Genomic DNA, 18,107 nt, shown 5'->3' on the forward strand with positions numbered 1-18,107 from the left:
AATAAGATCATACACGTAATGTTGTCTAGTGAGCCAGCCAGCCAGCACACGCTTGCTAGCTAGCTAACAGTACACTTTAACTTGAAATGAAAACAACTTTGTCAAAATAAGAAACAAGTAACATCTGAAAATGTAGCTAGCTAGACTATCTTACCCGTATACATCATGGTTGAACACTTCTCCCTGTCATGGATGCCCTTGGTTTGAAAATGGAATCCGGATACAGGCATTTTCTCCATCTACTTAGCTATCATACTCTAATTCCACTGATTTCAAAACTCGGTCCTCCAGAAAGTGGAGAGCAACACTTATGCAGTTCTATAAAGCAATATATATATTTTTTAAAGCAGTGTTAGACATAATTACCTACACATACTAACCAGCTCAAATAGACATAAGCGTGTTATATGGCAGACCAATCTGAACTCATTATCTCAGCCAATCATGGCTAGTGGGAAGGTTGCTGACCTTTTCTGTGGCTAAACCAACTAGGCTCGTAATTTAACAATTTTATTTCTATTTACAGATGGCATGCAAGTTCGTTATTAAGGCTCATGAAAGTTCAAATGTTTCAGAAGGCCTTTCTGACAAAAAAAATGCATTTAGATAAAAAATGACTCTTGTGACCCATGATATACGCCTATTTTCCATGAAACGGGACGCATATCTGCTGTAGGACCTACAAACTTAGATTGGGATGGACACACACACACACAACACACACACACACACACACACACACACACACACACACACACACACACACACACACACACACACACACACACACACACACACACACACACACACACACACACACTCTTTAATAAGATAAGACAAGTGCCTAAGAAAAACAAGGTGACATGCCCAAATGACTATCGCTCTGTCGCACTCACCTCAGTCATCATGAAGTGTGCCAAGAGTCTGGTCATGGCCCACATCAAGGCCAGGCATGCTGGACCCACTCCAATTTGCCTATCCACCAACAGATCCACGGAAGATGCCATTTCCATAGCTATTCACACTGCAGTAACACATCTGGACATCTGGAGGAACATCTATGTGAGAAAAAACTTTATTAACTACAGTTCAGCATTCAACCCTATTGTTACCTCCAAGCTCAAAACCAAGCTCAGTGCCCAGGGTCTGGACACCACCCTCTGCAACTTGATCCTGGATTTCTTGACGGGTAAACTACAGGCTGTGAGGATTGGCAACAACCCCTCCTCCACACTGACTCTTAACACAGGGGCCACCCAGGGATGTGTCCTCAGCCCTCTGCCATACTCCTTGTTCACCCACAACTGCATGGCTTAGCACGACCCCAACTCCATCATCAAGTCTGCTGACAACACCAAGGTTGTAGGCCTGATAACCAACAGCGACGAGTCAGTCTAAATGGAGGAGGCAAGTGAACTGGAATTGTGGTGCAAGGACAACAACGTCTCCCTCAACGTCAGCAAAACAAAGGAGTTGATTGTTGACTTCAGGAAGCAGAGGAGGGAAAATTCCCCGATTCACATCAATGGGACTGCAGCAGAGAGAGTCAGCAGTTGTAAATTCCCCAGTGTCCACATGACCGAGAACTTTACATGGACCAATAACACCACCACACTAGTTAAGAGGGTGCAACGGCTGAAGAAATGTGGTATGCCACCTTGGCTCCTCTCCAGATGCTACCGCTGTACCGTCGAGAGCTTGGTCCGGGAATTGCTGACTGCAAGGCCCTCCAGGTGGAGAAGACGGCCCTGTACATCACTGGGACTGAGCTCCCACCCTCCAGGACATCTACAATGCTTTCAGAAAATATTCACAGCCCTTTACTTTTTTCATATTTTGTTGTGTTACAGTCTGAATTCAAAATGTATCAAATAAAAAAAATTGTCACTGGTTTACACATAATATCCTATAATGTCAAAGTGGAATTATGGAATACATTTTTACAAATTAACAATGAATAAAAAGCTGACATTTCTTGAGTCAATAAGTATTCAACACCTTTGTTATCCTTTTGTGACTAGGGGGCAGTATTTTCATTTTTGGAAAAATAATGTGCCTGTACTAAGTGGGATATTTTGTCAGGACAAGATGCTAGAATATGCATATAATTGACAGCTTAGGATAGAAAACACTCTAAAGTTTCCAAAACTGCAAAAATATTGTCGCAGGCGAAAGCCTGAGAAAAATACAATCCGGAAGTGCCTCATGTTTTGAAAGCGTTGCATTCCAATGCGTCCCTATTGAGCAGTGAATGGACTATCAACCAGATTACTTTTTCTCCGTATTCCCCAAGGGGTCTACAACAATGTGACGTAGTTTTACGCATTTATGTTGAAGAATACGCGTAAGCGGCTACATTGCGCAAGTGGTTACCTGATGCTCCCAGAGAGATTCTCTCGTAAAATACAGAGGTAGCCATTATTCCAATCGGTCCTACTGAAAAACTAATTGTCCCGGTGGATATATTATCGAATAGATATTTGAAAAACACATTGAGGATTGATTATAAACAACGTTTGCCATGTTTCTGTCGATATTATGGAGCTAATTTGGAATATTTTTCGGCGTTTTCGTGACTGCAATTTCCGGGCGATTTCTCAGCCAAACGTGAAGAACAAACGGAGCTATTTCGCCTACAAAAATTATATTTTGGGAAAAAAGGAACATTGGCTATCTAACTGGGAGTGAAAACATCCGAAGCTCATCAAAGGTAAACGATTTAATTAGATTGCTTTTCTGATTTCAGTGTCCAAGTTACCTGCTGCTAGCTGGACAAAATGCTATGCTAGGCTATCGATAAACTTACACAAATGCTTGTCTAGCTTTGGCTGTAAAGCATATTTTGAAAATCTGAGATGACAGGGTGATTAACAAAAGGCTAAGCTGTGTCTCAATATATTTCACTTGTAATTTTCATGAATAGGAATATTTTCTAGGAATATTTATGTCTGCTGCGTTATGCTAATTAGTGTCAGTCGATGATTACGCTCCCTCATGCGGGATGGGGAGTCACTAGAGGTTTAAGGCAAGCCTAAATAAGTTCAGGAGTTAAACTTTGCTTAATTAACAAGTCACATACTAAGTTGAATGGATTCACTCAGTGTGCAAGAATAGTGTTTAACATGAATTTTGAATGATTACATCATCTCTGTAGACCATGCATACAATTATCTGGCTCTCGCTTTAAATGACGTTCAACTTATAAAGCCTTCATAATGCCTTCATAAGCACTACATACATGTTACAAAGCATCTGTAACCTTATGTCATGCTGTTTAAAGGGTTGTGCTATAAATGTGGCATAACTGTGTGATGTAATCACCAATGTCAAATGTGACATAACCCATTATGTTGAATATGATATAAACAGCTTTATAAAGGGTGACATGTTGTGCTGAAGGATGGCATACACTCTGAAGTGATGTCATGTTAGTCACAATTACACCTAATCTCGTTTCCAGACACTTCCGCCCAAATGGGCGGAAGGTCTGTTGGACCAATGCATGAGTTAGTGTTAGGTTTAAAATCAAATTTTAAGAGGATATACATTGTGGAAATGGGCAGGGTTTAGCAATAATTCTGACGTTTTTTGACTGTGTTAAATAGTGACGATGACAAATAATTTACTCAGTACGGTCACTCCAATAGAATTATATGGTCTCTCCCACTAAGGCCAAGTTGAATGTGTGACAATACAGAGGCGGATGCAAGATGCAAGCAACGATGGTTTAATGAATACAGTTTACAGCAGCAACAGGACAGACAGACTGTACTCAGACGGAATCCGACCCAGGGACTAGGGCGCATCTTCCTATGATAGCGTGCTGAGAAATCCAGGGGAGTGTGTCCGGATGGGTAGGAGGAAGCACAGCAGATAATCCACACAAGGGCGGTGAGAGATGAGCACGGACACACGACACAACCTCAGAGAAGTAACAACGATCTGACAACAAGAAACACTGGTTACAGAACATATAAAGGGAAGATAAGTGATTCCAGCTGGCACAGACAATCAGGCCGAGATTGGGAACCACGCCCACACAAACACGGGAGAGAGAGAGAGAGAGAGAGAGAAAGAGAAAGAGAAAGAGAGAGGGAGGCAGTGGATTCATGAACCGTGACAATACCCCCCCCCTAGGAACGCCTCTTGGCGTTCCCAGGCGAATTTACCTGTCGATTGAAATCATCGATAAGGGAGTGATCCAGAATGTCCCTAGCAGGTACCCAACTTCTCTCCTCCGGGCCGTAACCCTCCCAGTCCACCAGGTACTGGAATCCGCGTCCCCTCCTTCTAGAGTCCAAAATACGATTGACAGAAAAGGTGGGTTCCCCATCAACAAGTCGTGGCGGCGGGGGAACCGGGACCGGCGGGTTAATGCGTGCCTGAAACACAGGTTTTATTTTAGACACATGAAAGGTAGGATGAATTCTCCTATACGCCGGAGGAAGCTTGAGCCGGACCGCCACCGGACTAATGATCCTGGTGACTTTGAACGGGCCGATAAATTTGGGGGCAAGCTTGTTCGAAACGGATCGGAGTGGAATGTTCTTAGTAGAAAGCCACACTCTTTGGCCAACGACGTATACCGGAGGCTTCGACCGGTGGCGATCGGCCTTAGCCTTGGTGCGCGCCCCCACCCGGAGAAGAGTCTCACAGGCTCTGCTCCATGCGTGACGGCACCTCTGGATGAAAGCGTGAGCGGAGGGAACAGTGACCTCGGACTCCGTACTGGGAAAGATAGGTGGCTGGTAACCTAAACTACACTCAAACGGAGAGAGACCCGTGGCTGCCACTGGCAACGAATTGTGAGCGTACTCAACCATAGAGAGTTGTTGACTCCAGGAAGAGGGATTCTTAGAAACCAAACATCGCAACACTCTCTCCAAATCTTGGTTGGCCCTCTCCGTTTGACCGTTGCTCTGGGGATGAAACCCTGAAGACAGGCTGACACTCGCTCCCAGTAACCTACAAAACTCTTGCCAAAACTTGGACACAAATTGGGGCCCCCTGTCAGAAACTACGTCCATCGGCAGGCCATGTAAGCGAAAGACGTGATCCACGACAGTTACCGCTGTCTCCTTGGCAGATGGTAATTTAGGCAAGGGAATAAAATGAGCCGCCTTCGAGAACCGGTCCACCACGGTCAAAACAACCGTCTTGCCCTGGGAGGGCGGGAGGGCGGTAACAAAATCTAGCGCGATGTGGGACCAGGGTCTCGAAGGGACCGACAGCGGTTGGAGTAACCCATCTGGGGGTCGATTAGAAGTCTTCCCAGTGGCACAAACCGAGCAAGCCAAGACAAAACTGTGAATGTCACGAGCCATCAGTGGCCACCAAAAGCGTTGCTTAACCAAAAAGCTAGTGCGGCTGACTCCTGGATGACACGCTACGTTGGAGCAATGCCCCCACCGAATAACATCGGACTGACACCCCTCCGGCACAAACAACCGATTAGGCGGGCAACCGGGCGGAGGCGTTACCCCTTCTAAGGCCGTTTTGACCCTCGATTCAACCTCCCATGTGAGTGTGGAGACCACTAGGGTCCCGGGTAGGATACACTCGGGAGTGGATGGGCGTTCGGAATGGTCAAAAATGCGAGAAAGGGAATCGGGTTTGACATTCTTGGAACCCGGGCGATACGAGAGAGAGAAGTCAAAACGTCCGAAAAAGAGTGCCCACCGCGCCTGCCTGGAGTTGAGTCGCTTGGCGGTTCTGATATATTCTAAATTTTTGTGATCGGTCCAAACTATAAAAGGTACCCCGAACCCTCTAACCAATGGCGCCACTCCTCCAGTGCTAACTTCACTGCCAACAACTCTCTGTTGCCAATGTCGTAGTTGCGTTCCGCAGGTGATAACCGATGGGAAAGGAACGCGCAAGGGTGCATCTTGTCGTCAGAAGAGGAACGTTGGGAAAGTACCGCACCTACCCCCACCTCTGAAGCGTCCACCCCCACCACGAACTGACTGAGGGGGATCGGGAGCTATGAGGATGGGAGCCGAAACAAAGCAGCTCTTGAGTTTGGCGAATGCAGCCTCGGCTGTATCGGACCACCTGAACGTCACTCTGGGGGAGGTTAAGGCGGTAAGAGGAGCGACTATCTGGCTAAAGTTGCGAACGAAACGCCGGTAGAAATTGGCGAATCCCAGAAACCTCTGTAGGGCCTTACGGGAATCTGGGCTTGGCCAATCCACCACAGCCTTAACCTTGTCAGGATCCATGCGAATACCTTCAGTCGAGACGATGTAACCTAGGAATGGAACAGATTGTGCATGAAAAATGCATTTCTCCGCCGTGACAAAAAGTTCATTCTCCAACAACCTCTGAAGCACTCGTCTGACGTGCTGAACGTGTTCCTGGAGAGAAGAAGAAAAAATCAGTATGTCATCCAGGTAAACATATATGAACTGATCAATCATATCTCTCAGCACGTCATTGACGAGTGCCTGGAAAACCGCTGGGGAGTTGGATAGCCCAAAAGGCATGACCAAATATTCGAAGTGCCCTCTGGGGGTGTTAAACGCGTCTTCCATTCGTCCCCCCTTATGCGAACCAAATGATATGCATTCCGTAAATCCAACTTAGTGAACACGGATGCTCCCTGTAACCTTTCAAAGGCTGAGGACATCAACGGTAAGGGATAGGTATTCTTCACTGTGATGTTATTCAACCCACGGTAATCAATGCAAGGACGCAGAGAACCGTCCTTCTTCCCCACAAAGAAGAACCCCGCCCCGCTGGAGAAGAGGAAGGACGAATGAATCCAGATGCCAGAGAATCAGAGATGTATCTCTCCATAGCCTCCCTCTCAGGAACAGAGAGTGAATATAACTTGCCTTTAGGCGGAGACTCACCTGGCAATAATTCTATTGCACAGTCATAGGGACGATGCGGAGGAAGAGAAGCAGCACGGGACTTACTGAACACCTCCTTCAGGTCGAGGTATTCAACGGGCACGTTAGACAAATCCACTGCCTCCTCTAGAAACACAGAATCAGACACAGACGAACAAGCAGACACCAAACAGGACTCAAGGCACTTGTTACTCCACATGGATATAGAGTTATGACCCCAGTCAACTCTGGGGTTGTGTTGGGTGAGCCAAGGGTGGCCGAGAACTAATGGTGCAAGGGGTGAGTCCATGAGTAGAAATGATAGTGTCTCAGTGTGATTGCCAGAAGTGATGAGTGTGATAGGTTCAGTGGTGTGAGAAATGTTGGGGAGTTCTTGACCATTGAGAGCGTTGACGGATATCTTGTGCGAGAGTGAGGTGATAGGAATCTGGAGTTTGTGAGCGAGCTTGAAGTCCATGAAATTACCCTCTGCTCCTGAGTCCAGTAAGGCTTGGGTGTCGTGCGTGTGGGTGGCCCATCTTAGTCTTACCGGGAGGAGAGTAGATGATGAGGTCTTCTCTGTGGTGACACCACCCGATAGTAGCCTCATGCTTACTACCGGGCCTGATCTTTTACCGGGCAGGAGTGGATAAAGTGGCCCGCTCTACCACAGTAGAGACAGAGTCCTTGGGATCTCCGACTCTCCCTCTCTTCCCGGGAGAGGCGAGCTCTCCCCAGCTGCATGGGTTCGTGAGCGGAGGCTGAACTGGCCGTGTTCCCGCCGCTGTCGTTATACGGTCTGTTAGGGCATGCTCGGCGGCCAATACGACTCAGACGAGCGTCGACCCTCAAGGCTAGTTCCACTAGTCCATTTAAATTCCTGGGAAGGTCCAGAACATAAATCTCCTTCTGGATCCGGTCCTCCAGCCCATGCAGGAACATGTCCCACTGCGCCTCCTCGTTCCACTGACACTCTGCGGCCAGAGTGCGGAATTGGATGGAGTATTCCGATACTGAACGGTCTCCTTGGCGAAGGTCAGCGAGTAGTCTGGCCGCCTCCCTACCCGCCACGGCCCGATCGAAGACCCTTCTCATCTCCTCGGAGAGTGTCTGGAAAGAGGTGCAGCATGGGTCCTGGTTCGCCCACACCGCCGTTCCCCAAAGAGCCGCTTTGCCTGATAGCAGTGTGAGTACGAATGCTACCTTAGACTGTTCACGGTTGAAGGTCCGTGGCTGCAACGAGAATTGCATGGAACATCTCGTAAGAAAAGCTCTGCAATAGTCAGGATCACCTGAATAACCCTCTGGTGTCGGTAGCCGTGGCTCTAGCTGGGAATCCGGCTCTGGCGGGGCGGGTTGAACTGCCGGTGTAGGTGGCGCATCGAGACCCCTCAGATGTTGTAATTGTTGGGTCAGCTGGGATACCTGCGTCGCAAGGGCTTGTACTGCCCGACCTGTGCTGGAGATGTTCTCCTCTTGTTGATCCATTCTCGTGATACTGCGGGAAATGAATTCGGTCAGACTCGTTGAACTCGCTGCATCCATGGTCTGGTCAGATCGTTCTGTGACAATACAGAGGCGGATGCAAGATGCAAGCAACGATGGTTTAATGAATACAGTTTACAGCAGCAACAGGACAGACAGACTGTACTCAGACGGAACCCGACCCAGGGACTAGGGCGCATCTTCCGATGATAGCGTGCTGAGAAATCCAGGGAGTGTGTCCGGATGGGTAGGAGGAAGCACAGCAGATAATCCACACAAGGGAGGTGAGAGATGAGCACGGACACACGACACAACCTCAGAGAAGTAACAACGATCTGACAACAAGAAACACTGGTTACAGAACATATAAAGGGAAGATAAGTGATTCCAGCTGGCACAGACAATCAGGCCGAGATTGGGAACCACGCCCACACAAACACGGGAGAGAGAGAGAGAGAGAGAGAGAGAGAGAGAAAGAGAAAGAGAAAGAGAGAGGGAGGCAGTGGATTCATGAACCGTGACAGAATGATTGACATCCTAGGCTTACATATTCTACGTGTGCAATATCTTGTGGACAACATTAGACAAATAAACAATTATCTTGATGAAAGCCCCCAACCTAAATAAATTGTAAGTGTATTTCTTCTGGAACCAAGCTACATGTTCCTCAGTACACAAACACGCACACAACAAAAATTTGCCATACCTTGTGGTGCTGGGCCCAGTCAGGTCTTTGACACATTCACCCACTCCCCTGCTGAAAGATCAGCCACAAAATGTTGGCACCATTGTAACAGGTTGAAGTCAAGCCCTGGTCTCCAGCATGAGAACAGAAGAGGAGTACCTGGTGCGGTAGTCTTAGGTTGGACTACTCCAAATCAGCTTGGTTCTGACACACACACAAACCCAAACGCAAACTTTGCAGGCCCATCAAACCATTTAAAAACCTCTCACACCCTACAGTAACCTGTGGATCATGAAATAATCTTCATAAATCAGAAGAACGTTAAAAACCTATTTATTGAAACTTTTATGTAATTTCCTATGATACTGAGTTGAGTATTGAAGTGAGTTACCTTCAGTCATTCATAACACATCGATAAAGACTCTATATCACATGACGCTGTACATAGAGTTGAAGTCAGAAGTTTACATACACCTAAGCCAAATACATTTAAACTCAGTTTTTCACAATTCCTGACATGTAATCCTAGTAGAAATTCCCTGTCTTAGGTCAGTAAGGATCACCACTTTATTTTAAGAATTTGAAATGTCAGAATAGTAGATAGAATTATTTATTTCAGCTTGTATTTCTTTCATCACATTCCCAGTGGGTTAGAAGTTTACATACACTCAATTAGTTTTTGGTAGTATTGCCTTTAAATTGTTTCACTTGGGTCAAACTTTTCGGGAAGCCTTCCACAAGCTTCCCACAATAAGTTGGGTGAATTTTGGCCCATTCCTCCTGACAGAGCTGGTGCAACTGAGTCAGGTTTGTAGGCATCTTTGCTCGCACACGCTTTTTCAATTCTGCCCACAAATTGTCTATAGTATTGAGGTCAGGGCTTTGTGATGGCCACTCCAATACCTTGACTTTGTTGTCCTTAACTTCATATGGCTGCAGGGGCAGTATTGAGTAGCTTGGATGAAAAGGTGCCCATAGTAAACGGCCAGCTCCTCAGTCTCAGTTGCTAATATATGCATATTATTATTAGTATTGGATAGAAAACACTCTAAAGTTTCAAAAACTGTCCAAATATTGTCGGTGAGTATAACAGAACTGATATTGTAGGTGAAACCCTGAGGAAAATCAAATCAGGAAGTGGCTTCTATTTTGAAAACTCCATGTTCCATAGCCTCCCTTTGCTCCATTTAAAGGGATATGATTCCTTTTCCTATCGCTTCCTCAAGGTGTCAACAGTCTTCAGACATAGTTTCAGGCTTTTATTTTGAAAAATGAGCCAGAACGATAACATCGCGTCAAGTGGTCACATGAGTTTTCCTTACGCAACAGAATTTGGACAGCCATTGTTTTCCCCTCTCCTACTGTGAAAGACATTTGCGGTTGATATATTATCGATTATATATTTTAAAAACAACCTGAGGATTGATTAAAAAAAATGTTTGACATATTTCTGTGGACATAATGGAAACTATTTGGAATTTTCATCTGCGTTGTCGTGACCGCTCTTTCTTGTGGATTTCTGAACATAACGCGACAAACAAACAGAGGTATTTTGGATATAAAAATTATCTTTATGGAACAAACGGAACATTTGTTGTGTAACTGGGAGTCTCGTAAGTGAAAACATCTGAAGATCATCAAAGGTAAACGATTAATTTGATTGCTTTTCTGATTTTCGTGACCGAGCTACCTGATGCTAAGTGTACTTAACGTTTTATCGTGCGATCGATAAACTTACACAAACGCTTGGATTGCTTTCGCTGTAAAGCATAATTTCAAAATCTGACAAGACAGGTGGATTAACAAATGGCTAAACTGTGTTTTCCTATATTGCCCTTGTGATTTCATGAATATAAATATTTATTGTAATAATTCTTGTATGGAGCGCTATGCTATTCAGCGGTTGTTGATGACACTTATCCCGATAGGGGGATTGCAGCCATAACAGGTTTTAAACCATTTTGCCACAACTTTCGAAGTATGCTTGGGGTCATTGTCCATTTGGAAGACCCATTTGCGACCAAGCTTTAACTTCCTGACTGATGTCTTGAGATGTTGCTTCAATATATCCAATATATCCACAATATATCCACATACCACGTATTTTGTGAAGTGCACCAGTCCCTCCTGCAGCAAAGCACCCCACCAACATGATGCTGCCACCCCTGTCCTTCGCGGTTGAATGGTCTTCTTCGGCTTGCAAGCGTCCCCCTTTTTCCTCCAAACACAATGATGGTCATTATGGGCAAACAGTTCTGTTTTTGTTTCATCAGACCAGAGGACATTTCTCCAAAAAGTACGATCTTTGTCCCCATGTGCAGTTGCAAACTGTAATCTGTCTTTTTTACTGCGGTTTTTGAGCAGTGGCTTCTTCCTTGCTAAGTGGCCTTTCAGGTTATGCCAATATAGGACTTGTTTTACTGTGAATATAGATACTTTTGTACCTGTTTCCTCCAACATATTCACAAGGTCCTTTGCTGTTGTTCTGGGATTGATTTGCATTTTTCACACCAAAGTACATTAATCTCTAGGAGACAGAACGCATCTCCTTCCTGAGTGGTATGATGCCTGCATGGTCCCATGGTGTATATACTTGCATACAATTGTTTGTACAGATGAACGTGGTACCTTCAGGCGTTTGTAAATATCTCCCAAGGATGAGCCAGACCTGGCTGATTTCTTTTGATTCTCTCATGATGTCAAGCAAAGGGGCACTGAGTTTGAAGGTAGGCCTTTAAATACATCCACAGGTACACCTCCAATTGATTCAAATGATGTCAATTAGCCTATCAGAAGCTTCTAAAGCCATGACATCATTTCCTGGAATTTTCCAAGCTGTTTAAAGGCACAGTTAACACAAAAACACAGATGGAAAGACACGAGGTCAGATGTAGATACATTACATCAGTGTGCCATCATCATTATGTCCACATCAGCTTATTCAGACTGAGATAATCCAGGTTGAGTAGAGTACCTAACATAACCCTTTCTCCCAGAAGCCAGACTGAGTAATGTAACATTTCCCCCTCTCTCTCTGTGTGTTTCTCAGGGGATAAGTGTAAGGGATCTCAGAAGAGGAGGAGAAGCGAGAAGGATCAGAGGACCAAAACGCAGCGTGGTAAGTGTCCATAATTTTAATTTTAAAACATAAACTGAACACTACGAAATACAAAACAATAAACGTGAAATGAATGAAACAGTCCCATGTGGCGACAAACACTGACACGGAAGACAAACACCCACAACCCAAAACGGAAACCCAGGCTACCTAAGTATGATTCTCAATCAGGTACAACAATTGACAGCTGCCTCTGATTGAGAACTATACTAGACCGAACTCAAAAACCAACATAGAAAAACATAGACTGCCCACCCAACCCACGCCCTGACCATACTAAAACAAAGATAAAATAACAGAACTATGGTCAGAACGTGACAGTACACCCCCCCCCCCCCAAAGGTACGGTGGGTCTGGGTGTGTGTCTGTCCGCGGTGGCGGCTCTGGCGCGGGACGTGGACCCCACTCCACCATAGTCCTTCTCCGCCTCTCTATTCGCCTCCGTGGCCTCTTAAGAGCAGCGACCCTCGCCGCCGACTGAGGACTGAGGACCCTCGCCACGGGTCCCGAATGGACGGAAGATTCCAGCTCCGGAGTGAAGTGCGATTCTGGCATCGCCGGCATGACAGGCATCTCTGGCAGCTCCTGGCTGACTGACGGCTCTGGCAGCTCCTGGCTGACTGACGGCTCTGGCAGTTCCTGGCTGATTGACGGCTCTGGCAGCTCCATGCTGACTGACGGCTCTGGCAGCTCCATGCTGACTGACGGCTCTGGCAGGTCCTGGCTGACTGACGGCTCTGGCAGGTCCTGGCTGACTGACGGTTCAGGACAGTCTGGCGGCTCTGGCAGCTCAGGACAGACTGGCGGCTCAGGCAGCTCAGAACAGACTGGCGGCTCTGGCAGCTCAGGACAGACTGGCGGCTCTGGCAGCTCAGGACAGACGGGCGACTCTGGCAGCTCAGGACAGACGGGCGACTCTGGCAGCTCAGGACAGACGGGAGACTCTGACAACTCAGGACAGACGGGAGACTCTGGCAGCTCAGGACAGACGGAAGACTCTGGCAGCTCAGGACAGACGGGAGACTCTGGCAGCGCTGGAGAGGAAGGCTCTGACAGCACTGGAAAGGCGGGAGCACCTGTAGGGAGAAGACGGAGAGACAGCCTGGTGCGGGGTCTGCCACCGGAGGGCTGGTACGTGGAGGTGGCACCGGATAGACCGAACCATGAAGGTGCACAGGAGGTCTCAAGCACTGAGCCTGCCCAACCTTACCTGGTTGAATGCTCCCCGTAGCCAGGCCAGTGCGGCGAGGTGGAATAGCCCGCACTGGGCTGTGCTGGCGAACCGGGGTCACCATGCGTAAGGCTGGTGCCATGTACACCGGCCCGAGGAGATGCACTGGAGACCAGATGCGCTGAGCCGGCTTCATGGCACCTGGCTCGATGCCCACTCTAGCCCGGCAGATACGAGGAGCTGGGATGTACCGCACCGGGCTATGCACACGCACCTGGGACACCGTGCGCCTCACGGCATAACACGGTGCATGCTCGGTCCCTCTATCTCTCCGGTAAGCATGGGAAGTTGGCGCAGGTCTCCTACCTGCCTTCGCCACACTCCCCGTGTGCCTCCGCCCAAGACATTTTTGGGGCTGCCTCTCGGGCTGCCAGCCGCGCCGCCGTGCTGCCTCCTCATACCACCGCCTCTCGGCTTTCACTGCCCCCAGCTCAGCTTTGGGGTGGAGATATTCTCCACCCTCCACGCATGGTAAGTGTCCATAATGTTTATTTTAAAACATAAACTGAACACTACGAAATACAAAACAATAAATGTGAAATGAACGAAATAGTCCCGTATGGCGACAACCACTGACACGGAAGACAAACACCCACAACCCAAAACTGAAACCCAGGCTACCTATGTATGATTCTCAATCAGGGACAACAATTGACAGCTGCCTCTGATTGAGAACCATACTAGGCCGAACTCAAAAACCAACATAGAAAAATAAACATAGACTGCCCACCCAACTCACGCCCTGACCATACTAAAACAAAGATAAAATAACAGAACTATGGTCAGAGCGTGACAATAAGGAGATGGCTGCAGAGCTGGAGGAGATGTATGGGCATGTGGATGCTGTGGAGCTCTACCCAGGCCTGCTGGTGGAGAAGCCAAGAACCAATGCCATCGTTGGGGAGATGGCGGTGGAGATGGGCGCCCCTTATTCCCTGAAAGGCCTGATGGGAAACCCCATTTGTTCGCCAGAGTACTGGAAGCCCAGCACCTTCGGTGGGAGCATTGGCTTTAACATCATCAACACAGCGTCCCTACAGAGGCTGGTGTGCAGCAACATCAAGGGCCCCTGCCCTTTGGCATCCTTTCATGTGCCCGACGTAAAAGACAATGGATCCAATGTCAATAATTCCAGTACTGCACATTCGGGAAGTAACGATCGCAACCCCACAGTACTTCTAAGAGAAAGGACCACTGAGCTCTGATAAGACAATTCAGCATTTAAATGTATAAGCATTTAATGTATTTATTTATGTTAATATTTATTTAATTTATTGTATTCTGGAAGCATTATTGAGAAATGTTGTTGAGAACATTTTTTGTAATGTCTCATTGTTTTGACATGACTTTTGTAAGTTTAATGAAAACCAATCCTTACGTTTGGGTTATATTTATTCTAAGAGCTAATTTAATGTATTCTGTTATTTTATTGACCTCAGAAATAGCACTAGCAATATTATTTATGCTTGTCATTTTACTTTGTTTAACAACTGATACTTGAATTCAACACGTTTAGTTGACAACATGACTCTAACATTCCGTCTTAACTGCATGTTACAATGTTACATTCCACCTAACTTACAGATGCTTCTTCACTTATTGTGCAAGGGAAAAGCTAGTTAGGTATGTAAAGTCCATTGTACTTTGATACTCTAACCCTTAAAGTATTTTCTTTGTGATTTTTTAATCTTGAGCTGACTCCTTATTGTTCTAATAAAACACTGTCTATAATGAAATACATGACTCCATTATCTTTTCACATTTGCTAAATGACACTCCAAGCAGAAGTTCATATTCAGTCCTCTTACTCCATCACTGTGATATCCTCAGTCATGTCTTTTTGTTTAAGAGGGCACTTTGTGCAAAGATAAAAATGTAGTTAAAGAGGTTCTTGTCTCAGTGCTGCCAAACCTCCCTCTCTCCCCTTTTCTGTCCTCCATATGTGACCGACCGCCTTGACTCGGTCTTATGTAGCAAAATGTGTTTTTTATACATTGAATAAAAGCAGAGACAAAATGGTATATCATGCACTGCATTTGAGGAACATTGGGAAAGTAATTCTGCTATCAAAGTTGATAAACTTATAACCTCACTTTCGAGAAAATGGCCTTGACTGCTTTGGTACCTACTGGAGAGCTCTTATCTACACCCATTCAGCATCGTTCACTCTCTTAAGCTTTAGCTCCACCAATCTCTTTAAGGGTTGATCAAAGTATTCTGTCCTAACAGCAGTCAAGCACCCAATCTAACTGGCTAACAGTTGTCGCAGTGACATTCTATTCTAAAGGACACTTGCATAGTGGAGACTTTTGTTAAGGCATGTAGCTAGCTAGCTAAACAATGAACCCCAACTCATTACGTTACTACCCAGCATAAACCTGCAGGTACCTAACCAACCAGGTTCAATGTTAGCTAGCTAACATTAGGTTATAACTAGCCTAGCAAATGGCTCTGAGAAATTAATAATAAGATCATACACGTAATGTTGTCTAGTGATCCAGCCAGCCAGCGCACGCTTGCTAGCTAGCTAACAGTACACTTTAACTTGAAATGAAAACGACTTTGTCAAAATTAGAAACAAGTAACATCTGAAAATGTAGCTAGCCCGTATACATCATGGTTGGACACTCTACCTGTCATGGATGCCATGGTTGCACTTAGTTGGAAAATGGAATCCGGAGACAGGCATTTTCTCCATCTCCTTAGCTATCATATTCTAATTCCACTGATTTCAAAACTCGGTCCTCCAGAAAGTGGAGAGCAACACTTATGCAGTTCTATAAAGCAATATATATATATTTTTAAAGCAGCGTTAGACCTTCGCAAATAGACATACGCGTGCTATATGGCAGACCAATCTGAACTCATTATCTCAGCCAATGATGGCTAGTGGGAAGGTTGCTGACCTTTTCTGTGGCTAAACCAACTAGGCTCGTAATTTAACAATTTTATTTCTATTTACAGATGGCATACAAGTTTGTTATTAAGGCACATGAAAGTTCACATGTTTCAGAAGGCCTTTCTGGCAGAAAACGCATTTAGATAAAAATGACTCTTGTGACACACGATATACGCCTATTTTCCTGAAACGGGACGCATATCTGCTGTCGGAGCTACAAACTTAGATAGGGATGGACACACACACACACACGCTTACTTTAATAAGATAAGACAAGTGCCTAAGAAAAACAAGGTGACATGCCCAAATGACTATCACTCTGTCGCACTCACCCCAGTCATCATGAAGTGTGCCAAGAGTCTGGTCATGGCCCACATCAAGGCCAGGCATGCTGGACCCACTCCAATTTGCCTATCCACCAACAGATCCACGGAAGATGCCATTTCCATAGCTATTCACACTGCAGTAACACATCTGGACAAGAGGAACATCTATGTGAGAAAAAACTTTATTAACTACAGTTCAGCATTCAACCCTATTGTTACCTCCAAGCTCAAAACCAAGCTCAGTGCCCTGGGTCTGGACACCACCCTCTGCAACTTGATCTTGGATTTCTTGACGGGCAAACTACAGGCTGTGAGGATTGGCAACAACCCCTCCTCCACACTGACTCTTAACACAGGGGCCAACCAGGGATGTGTCCTCAGCCCTCTGCTGTACTCCCTGTTCACCCACAACTACATGGCTTAGCACGACCCCAACTCCATCACCAAGTCTGCTGACAACACCAAGGTTGTAGGCCTGATAACCAACAGCGACGAGTCAGTCTAAAGGTGAACTGGAGTTGTGGTGCAAGGACGACAACGTCTCCCTCAACGTCAGCAAAACAAAGGAGTTGATTGTTGACTTCAGGAAGCAGAGGAGGGAAAATTGCCCGATTCACATCAATGGGACTGCAGCAGAGAGAGTCAGCAGTTGTAAATCCCCTAGTGTCCACATCACCGAGAACGTTACATGGACCAATAACACCACCACTCTAGTTAAGAGGGTGCAACGGCTGAAGAAATGTGGTATGTAACCCTGGGTCCTCTCCAGATGCTACCGCTGTACCATCGAGAGCTTGGTCTGGGAATTGCTGACTGCAAGGCCCTCCAGGTGGAGAAGACGGCCCTGTACATCACTGGGACTGAGCTCCCACCCTCCAGGACATCTACAATGCCTTCAGAAAATATTCACAGCCCTTTACTTTTTTCATATTTTGTTGTGTTACAGTCTGAATTCAAAATGTATCAAATAAAAAAATTGTCACTGGTTTGCACATAATACCCTATAATGTCAAAGTAGAATTATGGAATTCATTTTTACAAATTAATAGTGAATAAAAAGCTGAAATTTCTTGAGTCAATAAGTATTTAACACCTTTGTTATGGCAAGCCTAAATAAGTTCAGGAGTAAAACTTTGCTGAATTAACAAGTCACATACTAAGTTGAATGGATTCACTCCGTGTGCAAGAATAGTGTTTAACATGATTTTTGAATGATTACATCATCTCTATACACCATGCATACAATTATCTGGCTCTCGCTTTAAATGACTTTCAATTTATAAAGGCTTCATAAAGCCTTTCTAAGCACTACATACATGTGTTACAAAGCAACTGTAACCCTATGTCAGTTATGCTATACATGTGGAATAACTGTGTGATTTAATCACCAATGTCAAATGTGACAACCCATTATGTCGAATATGATATAAGCCGCTTTATAAAGGGTGACATGTTGGGCTGAAGGATGGCATACACTCTAAAGTGATGTCATGTTAGTCACATTAAACCTAATCTCGTTCCCGACACTTC

Source organism: Oncorhynchus tshawytscha, linkage group LG01, assembly GCF_018296145.1.
Source record: "Oncorhynchus tshawytscha isolate Ot180627B linkage group LG01, Otsh_v2.0, whole genome shotgun sequence".
Classification (NCBI taxonomy): Eukaryota; Metazoa; Chordata; class Actinopteri; order Salmoniformes; family Salmonidae; genus Oncorhynchus; species Oncorhynchus tshawytscha.